This window comes from Spinacia oleracea, chromosome 1 (assembly GCF_020520425.1).
Source record: "Spinacia oleracea cultivar Varoflay chromosome 1, BTI_SOV_V1, whole genome shotgun sequence".
Taxonomy (NCBI): domain Eukaryota; kingdom Viridiplantae; phylum Streptophyta; class Magnoliopsida; order Caryophyllales; family Amaranthaceae; genus Spinacia; species Spinacia oleracea.
Genome location: NC_079487.1, coordinates 62,624,071 through 62,633,520, shown reverse-complemented (window position 1 = coordinate 62,633,520; position 9,450 = coordinate 62,624,071). Strand labels below are relative to the sequence as shown.

At 35.2% G+C, this 9,450-nt stretch overlaps 1 long non-coding RNA gene across 5 annotated transcripts; it reads left to right on the top strand.

Moving 5' to 3' along the window:
* Positions 1 to 3,226: 3,226 nt before the first annotated feature.
* Positions 3,227 to 8,480, top strand: LOC130465905 (uncharacterized). Of its 5 annotated transcripts, none has more exons than XR_008925920.1 (6): positions 3,227 to 3,430; positions 3,812 to 3,877; positions 4,559 to 5,053; positions 5,133 to 5,273; positions 5,391 to 5,567; positions 8,225 to 8,480. It is a non-coding gene; the product is annotated as an uncharacterized lncRNA (long non-coding RNA). The 5 variants fall into 5 exon arrangements; XR_008925921.1 differs by having other exon boundaries at positions 3,812 to 3,916; XR_008925923.1 differs by lacking the exon at positions 3,812 to 3,877 and having other exon boundaries at positions 3,228 to 3,430; positions 4,559 to 4,784; positions 4,856 to 5,053.
* Positions 8,481 to 9,450: the final 970 nt, after the last annotated feature.

Here is a 9,450-nt window from a genome sequence, read left to right as displayed (position 1 = left end):
TAATCAAGCCACAATCTCATGCATAATTAAGACATATTTAAAGCAATAAATAACTTAAAACATGCATAAGATATAAATGTGATCTAGTATGGCCCGACTTCATCTTGAAGCTTCAACTTCAAACTCCGTCTTGAAAATGGATTGGAAACTCCGTCTTGAATTTCACCATAGGAGGCGCCATTTTCTTCAAATAGGATAAGCTATAATTAAACTAATTACAACTATTTGATGGTACGCAGACCATATTTGAATTAAAAACTTTGGTGCATTAGAGCAATTTTACATTCAAATTAATGGTATGCAGACCATATTTTCTATCATATTTGGGCCATACTAGTCACTTTTCAATAACCTGCAAAACAGTACATATACAATATATACCATTCACCCATTCATTATCATGAATGGCCCACATAGCTGGTTAGTAGAACATATTATGCATCACGTAAAGATTTGCAGCAATTAATCAAGACTTCCAATAATCTACCAATTATTCAATCCTTATTAATTCTAATCAAGTTGTTTTAACCTTAAAGGAATGTAGACCTAATCAAGAGTTTATGACTAAACGCTCCGACTTAAACCAATAAATTTACATGCTTTACTAATTTTAAACATAAAATTGTATTTATAGTCTAACCGGAAACATACAAATTTAATTAAAATTTAAATCTCATATGAATTTATAATTGAATCCTTTTAATTTTATTTTCAGTTGAATTAAATAATTAAATTTAAATTTATTCAAGGTTTTAATTTTAGTAAAATAATTAGTATAAATTAGAATTTATAATAATTAGATTATTCAAAATTAAATTCCTAGAAAACAATTTAAATTACGAATTTTAAAGTAAATTAAAATCGTTTCCGAACTGAAAATTAAAAAAAAAAAAATCAAAGCGCATCAATCGTAACAAGACGAGGCACTTGGGCTTGCGCCCAAGCCCCATCGAGTCATGAGGCAGCAACGCCCCATCGACTGATCGCTCGGCAACGCACGAGCAGGCCATACGCATCGCAGCCAGCCCAGGCCACGCTGCGCGCATCCCGCCTTGCTTCGACGCGTCTGGTCTCTTCGCTGGGCGAGGCTCACACGCGTCTGCTCGCTCGGCTCATGCCTTGCCTGTCGCCCATCGCACATCACACACGCCCAACACCTTTGCCTGGCGCGCGCGCCATTGCTCGTTGCTCGCTGCATTCGTACCGCATGGGCGACGAGCTCCTTTGCTCGTCGTCGCATGCCCGCACTATACAACACCCTTTAAGGGTAACACGTGGCGTCCATTGCTTTGTGTGTGCAACTTTTATGAGCGAATTTCATAAAAATTAAAACTTTTTAATTCAAATTTATTGACAAATTAATAAAACATATTAATTTCATAAATTTAGGGCGAAAAATCGAAAATTTATTAATCAATTAATTTCTGATTATCATGGATTCAAATCTAGATCATAAAAATTTAAAATTTATCATAAATTAACAATTTTAATGGTGGTTTTTAATCATGGATGCCTAATTAAATCGTCAATTAATTAATAAAATAAAATCAAATTCTAAATTATTCGAATTTCAACAAATTAATTACAATTACAAATTAGGTTGTATAATTAACAAGCTTAGGCATTCAAATTTGTTAAAAATATACAGTAGGTCAATCAAAAATTCAAGATTTAACAACAAGAAGCGCAAATATTTAATTTAACATCTTCAAAATTACAAATTTTGCGTTCGAAAAACTAAAACCTCCGAAAAGTCATAGTTAGGCTTCGAATTTGGGAATTCTAGGTTCGGCCGTGTAGACACCTAATTTGTGTCTCCCCTTTGGGATGATGACGATACCATTATCCTTACTAGGTAATTGGAGTAACTCCAGGCGGAAATCCCAATTGCTAAAAACACCTCCAAAATCCAAGGTCCAAAATCCAATCCCCGAGGCCGTTCCCCGCCCGGAACTCGGTACAAAATACAACTTTCAAAATCCAATTTCAAAGTCCAAGCAAAATCTCAACTAGTAGACCATCCCATTGGTTTTACTAGGCCTTTTCCACTCAAAATCATATAAGGCAAGTCAAATTCGGGCGTCGACCCACAAAACCGAATATGCCGGGCCCCGTCCCGTAAAACCGGAATTCAAAAACCCGAGAAAGGCTTGGTTTTAGAAGCTAAACGATGCCTTAACCTCCAAGCAAACACAAAACGCCAAACCTAGTACAATTCGTACAACGGGTACAACACTACAAGACGAAACAAGGACGGAGCCCGCGTCCTTGCTTTGGCGGCATTCAAGCCACGTCAGCAGCGCACTGCGCTGGCCTGGCGCCCTACGCTGGTGTGTGCTGGCGTTTTGCACCATTCCCTCCTATAAATACCCCTCATTTCCATCGAAAAGGGAGCAAAACAATACAACGTCGTAATTTCAACATTACGCCTCAAAATACAACTCAAAAACTCCTCAAAAACACATACAAAATTCCTAAATTCAAAAAAAGCAATTGGGAGCTCTTGCCTAAACCTAACTAGGTAAATCCGAATCCCATTCTAATCAACTATGTTGCTTGGATTTCTAAATGATTAGCAAGTTGGTGTTTTTAATCATTAAAAAACACCACTTGCAACAATCACACATGTTTTCCAAAAATACAAACTTTTTCAAAATACAAAATACAATTTTCAAAGATTCAAGGATGTCCAAGTTGTTTACAATCATCTCTTGGACTAGAATTACCATCAAACATGGGGTAATCAAAGATAAACACCTTTTAACATTTAAAGTTTTAGTCTTTTGAGATTCCAAACTCCATTTTCAATATACAAGTTCAAGTCTTCAATTTTCAAAGATCTTTCCATGTTTAGGGTTATTCATAGTTATTTCCCTAAACTAGGATCATTTCAAGTTCAAATTTCAATTATTTCAAGTTCCAAACTTCAATATTCAAGCTTTCAAGTTCAAGTTTAACATGCAAAATCTAGGATACACTAGTAGAAAAACCCCCTTTTGCAGCCCCCTTGTTGCAGCGTACAAAGATTAATACGCTTCAACAACCTGTAGGTCAACGCGGGTCAAACCCTTTAAAGGGTTATTGCAGCGTACAAATTAATTGCCCCCTGCAAAAGAGTTTGTTGCAGCGTACATAGTAAAAGCCCCCTGCAATAGACCTTTCATTTTGCAGCGTACATAGTAAAAGCCCCCTGCAATAGCCCGGGTAAAAAATTAGTTTGCTGCAATATTGGTTTTTCTTTTCTTTCCTCTCTATCCTTTTCTTTCCTCCTACGAAATTCACTGACGAGTCCCTCCTCCTACGAACTTCCTCAGTCCCTCCTCCTCCTACGAACTTCCTCAGTCCCTCCTCTTCCTACGAACTTCGTTTCTTCATGATTTCCTCTCTCCTTCCTGCAGTTATGCTCTCAACCTCTCACCATATGTACTAGGTAAGTTCTTCAAATTTTACATATTCTTTTTCTCTGTAGAATTTGAATTTATACAAGTTGTTCCATTATTGGCTTAGTGACTAAAAATTTTCGATGAATTTAATTGTATATTAGGGTTTTCTTTTCTATAATTTGGGGCTGAATTTGATTTTTAGAATTTTCGATTTTTTTAGGGTTTTTGGTGTTTCAGATTCGCTTCTCTCAATTTCTGCATTGTCTAGGGTCTTGGTATTTTAAATTCGAATTTTAGGGGTTTTAGTTGTTTCAAATTCCTACCTTCTGTCAATTTACGAATTTTCTAAGTCTAGGTACTTTTAGGGGTTTTTGGTGTTCAGATTTTATCTTCTTTTGATATCTGAAAATTCTTTTCCTGCTCTTAAGATTCGCAGCAACCTGAAGATTCATGATATCTGGTCGAGGATTGGATTCTCTAGCAAGATGTAGATGGTAGGCTCAGTATGTTGTTGAAATGGCTGTGAATACTCAGTATGTTCAGTATGCTGTGGGGTTATTCTTGGGTTATTTTGCGTTTGTGATCATGGTAGAAAACTTACAAGTTAGAGTATCTAGTTTTGATGAATCAGTAGGGATTACTGGATTAGTATCAGCCATATTTGTTTTGGTTCTGAATTTCTTTGCTTTTCCACTCTCTCCCCTTCAGAGTTTTCTTGTATGGAAGCTAGAGCAGTTGTGTTACAAGTATTTTAGCACTATCAACACCTCTGCCATGGTCATATATATTGTTCATTATATTGAGGGAAATTATATTCAAAATGCTGGAATATTCCCGTTTTTATTGGGTTCTCAGGCATTTCCCCCCTTTTTTGCATATGTTTCTGGGATTTTTCTTAGGTTGATTTGCTTTTGTTGAATTTTCTCTCTGGGATCTGAATTGGTTACCCAACAGTAATAAATAGTTTCTCTGGGATCTGCTGGTATTTTGGTTTGGTTTTCTCATTCAAGATGTATCATTGTAATTGTTTCATGTTTGGCTGTAGTAGATGTTCGAAATCCCATATGTTTGACATGATTGCACTAGCAAATTTTGGAACGAAATAGAATGTTCTCCAAATGTATATATATTAGGAATTCCATTTATTGATACAATAATTGTTTGTTCCTTTCAAGGTTGGTTTTCCTGGAAAAATATTCATTCAATTGAGAAACAAACACTGTGTTCTTCTTCAATGGGAAGGTGGAAAATCGGACTCCATATCTCTTCAAGGAGATACAGACTTGGATCATGAAGAGGTTTCATGCCAATCCAAGCACAAACATTGAACTGAAATATCTGTCAGAGCTGTCTATTGGGGAATCAGAACTTTCATCCCTTTTCTTAGGAATCAGAACTTCAGTTAAGGTTATTTATCTATCAGGAAACCTTTCTTTCTGAAACTTTCATTAATTTAATCTTTGAACTTGCAGAGTGATCATCTAAACCTGGTCATCGTACACTTGAAGGATTTGAGCTCATTGTGTTCTGTACTTTAAGGAAACTGTTAGAGAACTTCATCCAAGTTTGTCGTAGTCTGAAGAATCACATAGCATAATTACTGATACACTTAAGCAGCTGGAGTCTGCTGTATTCAGATTGTGAGAGCTTAAGCTTCAGAGATGCAGAAGGTATGGAAAATGTTTTTTTTTGCAATTGTTTCTTGTTATTTTTATATCTTAGTTACTCATCCCTCTTTGCTCCACCCAGACCCAGGAGCAACAAAATCGCGCTAAAACCAGCATACTGGAACCTCTTTTCCACACAACTTCAACAATGTCAGCAGCAGTGGAGCAAACTCCGCAACCCTTCATTCTTCGCCTTCAACAATCCCTCGTCTCCTGCTCCAAGGTCCCCTCCCGCATTTCTTTCAAACTTCTAAAATTTATGATCAAATTTATGCAAATGACTGAATAAAACTCTTTTAACAATGTTTACTATGTACACTTTACTGAGTTTTTGTTGCAGGCAGTTGAAGCTGGTGATTTTCGTCAATCGGAATAAGTAATTTCTGGGATTGTTGAGTTTCTCAGCTCAATTTCTGATGCTGCTGTTTCAGATTTTGACGATAAAGAAACCCAGAACAATTCAATCGTTGTTCTCTCTCATATTCACTCTTTCCTTTGAAACCCTTCTCTTGATCAGGTATTTATCTCACTATATTCTCTCTAGTTTGGGGTTTTTAGGGTTGTTTGTGAATTTGTGTGAATAGGGTTTTGTGTAATTTTGAAGATTGAAGCACCCAATTTTGTTGTGGGTTTGTTTTTTGGATTTTGATGGGTTTGGTCAATGGTGCTAAAGAAAACAACCATTTTATAAATTACAACTAGCTTCATGTGTGAGAAGTGAAACATTGTTAGAAGTGTTGGGGTTATGCATCATCTATGGCAACTACATTAGGGGGTGGATTGAGTAGCCATGCCTTAGATGTTTCGGGTTAGGGCACCGTCTAGTGCAATACACCCACTGCTGCTGCTGTACCTGCTGTACCTGCTACGCAACTCACAGCAAAACCCAACACAATGATAGAGGAAAGATTGTTTGATAGATAGAGTGTAAGTTTAGAACTACAGCTCTGAGAACATTCGAGAGGTTCTCCACTCTCCCACCAATCTACTTAATAAATCTCAAGATGTTTTTTTCCAGCCTCTCTTCCCTTCCCTTTTAATTACAAAAACTCTCACAATAAATTTAACTGTGTGGCTTCTGATGGTTTCTAACAGGCTATTGTCGATGCCCTTTCATTTGAGTTGCCCAAAGCTATTTCCAAGTTTGCAGGAGTGTCCGAGAGGTGCCGTGGGATCGTTAAAACTATTTTTGATCATTTCTTGACAAAATGTAGCATATTTTGGAATTAGTATGTGTTTAAAATTATCCAACCCCAGGCTAAAATGACATTTTCGCTCCCAACTTTGAACTTAAGAGCCTAATAGCTCATTTTAAACTTATTATATGATAAACAGGCTTAGTTTTAAGTTTCTAAGACTTATTCTAATCTATTTATGCACATTTAATACTTGTTTTATCGTTGTAGGTCATATTTAGGATAAAATAAGGCATTTTCGCTCCCAACTTTAAAATAAAGAACCTAAGGACTTATTTTAAACTTATTACATGTTTAATATGCTTAGTTTTAAGTTTCTAAGACTTATTCTAACTACTTATACACATTTAAGGCTTGTTTGGTCGTTATAGGACATATTTAGGCTAAAATGACATTTTCGCTCCCAACTATGAACCAAAGAGCCTAAGGACTCATTTTAAACTTACTAAATGTTTTATATGCTTATTTTTAACTTTCTAGTACTCATTCCAATCCATTTATGCACATTTAAGGCTCATTGTGTCGTTATAGGTCATATTTAGGCTAAAATGACATTTTCGCTCCCAACTTTGAACTTAAGAACCTAATGACTCATTTTAAACTTATTATATGATAAATATGCTTAGTTTAAGTTTCTAAGACTTATTCTAATCTATTTATGCACATTTAATGTTTGTTTTATCGTTATAGGTCATATTTAGGCTAAAATGAGGCATTTGCGCTCCTAACTTTGAACTAAAGAACCTAAGGACTCATTTTAAACTTATTACATGATTAATATGCTTAGTTTTAAGTTTCTAAGACTTATTCTAACTACTTATACACATTTAAGGCTTGTTTGGTCGTTATAGGACATATTTAGGCTAAAATAACATTTTCGCTCCAAACTATGAACTAAAGAACCTAAGGACTCATTTTAAACTTACTAAATGTTTTATATGCTTAGTTTTGACTTTCTAGAACTCATTCCAATCCATTTATGCATATTTAAGGCTCATTGTGTCGTTATAGGTCATATTTAGGCTAAAGTGTCATTTTCGCTCCCAACTTTGAACTTAAGAACCTAATGACTCATTTTAAACTTATTATATGATTAATATGCTTAGTTTTAAGTTTCTAAGACTTATTCTAATCTGTTTATGCACATTTAATGCTTGTTTGATAGTTATAGGTCATATTTAGGCTAAAATGAGGCATTTTCGCTCCTAACTTTAAAATAAAGAACCTAAGCACTCATTTTAAACTTAATACATGTTTAATATGCATAATTTTAACTTTATAAGACTCGTTCCAATCTATTTATGCACCTTTAAGGCTCATTAGGTCGTTGTAGGTCATATTTAGGCTAAAATGACATTTTCGCTCCCAACTATGAACTAAAGAACCTAAGACTCATTTTAAACCTATTAAATGTTTTATATTCTAGTTTTAACTTTCTAGGACTTATTCCAATCCATTTATGCCCATTTAAGGCTCATTGTGTCGTTTTAGGTCATATTTAGGCTAAAATGACATTTTCGCTCCCAACTTTGAACTTAAGAACCTAAGGACTCATTTTTAAATTATTATATGATTAATAAGCTTAGTTTTGAGTTTCTAGGACTTATTCTAATCTACTTATACCCATTTAATGCTTGTTTGATCGTTATAGGTCATATCTAGGCTAAAATAAGGCATTTTCGCTCCCAACTTTAAAATAAAGAACCTAAGGACTCATTTAAAACTTATTACATGTTTAATATGCATAATTTTAACGATCTAAGACTCGTTCCAATCTATTTATGCACCTATAGGGTCATTGGGTCGTTATAGGTCATATTTAGGCTAAAATGACATTTTCGCTCCCAACTTTGAACTAAAGAACCTAAGGACTCATTTTAGACTATTAGGACATTGTCATTAGTTTCTTGAATGTTAAAATGTGATATTTAATTTGTATTTAATCTAATGTTTAATTTAAATTTCTGTTTTTGTAAAGGTCTACACTCCGAGGATTGCGCCTTATGCGAGGAATTTGATGTGGTTCGTGAGCAATGGGCTAAGTTTTTTACCAGCAAGTATTTATTATTGGCTTTAGCGCGCTTGATCGAGTTGGTTTAGTTGTTATAGAATAAATTTTATATTAAAATGTATGTTTATGTTGAAATTGGAACATATATTTAAATGTAATATGTGCACTTTGGTTTTGGGATATATAGTATACAAAACTCCAGTTGTTGTTTTTATATTTGTTATACAGGTTGTGTTATTCTATTATTGTTTTGACAGGTTTCTATATTTGGTGCAAGGCACTCTAGGTATCCCTAAACAAAATTAGAATTTTCCCGCCAAAAGTGCTTTGTTGCAGCGTACATATATATTGTACGCTGCAACAAGGGAAAAAAATTTCGCAAAATTCCAGACTTGTTGCAGCGTACAAATAAATGTACGCTGCAAAAAGTTGAGTCTTTTGCAGCGTACATATATATGTACGCTGCAACAAGTCCAAATTTTTGCCAATTTTTTGGCACTTGTTGCAGCGTACATACATATGTACGCTGCAAAAAACCCCTTTTAGCAGCGAACATTTTACGCTGCAACAAGTTCAAACTTGTTGCAGGCCCCCCAGTTGCAGCATACGATGTACGCTGCAACAGGGGTCTAAAAGCCCGCTGCAATAAGGGTTTTTTCTACTAGTGATATTTGGGTTGAGCAACCTCTCCCAAGTTGAGATTTTTGGCTTTGAATTTGTGTCGGGCGCACTTATTTTTAAGGAGCCTCTTGGCGTTCGAATCTCATGTGCCCAAGTACAAGTTTCAATTATGCACCTTTCAATATTGCAATTTCAATATCGCATCTTTCAATACCGCAATTTCAATATCGCACTTTCAATATCGCACTTTCAATACCGCAATTTCAATTCCGCACTTTCAATTCCGCATCTTTACTTGCCTAGTCCATTTCTAGGCAATGTGGACCTACTCCCTAGTCCTTTTCTAGGGGGTCTTGTATTTACTAATTCCGCACTTTATTTAGTATTGTGATGTTGCTTTATTTGCTTTATCGCTTTCATCACCAACATGCTAAATACAACAAAATACAAAGGTTACATCACGCTTAACAAAGATATTTTTGGACAAACCGGCCTTAGGTTCCTTAAATCAATCTGTAAAGCAAAGTGACCACCATACAATTAGAAATTCTATTTTGCTCTAAATTCAAACC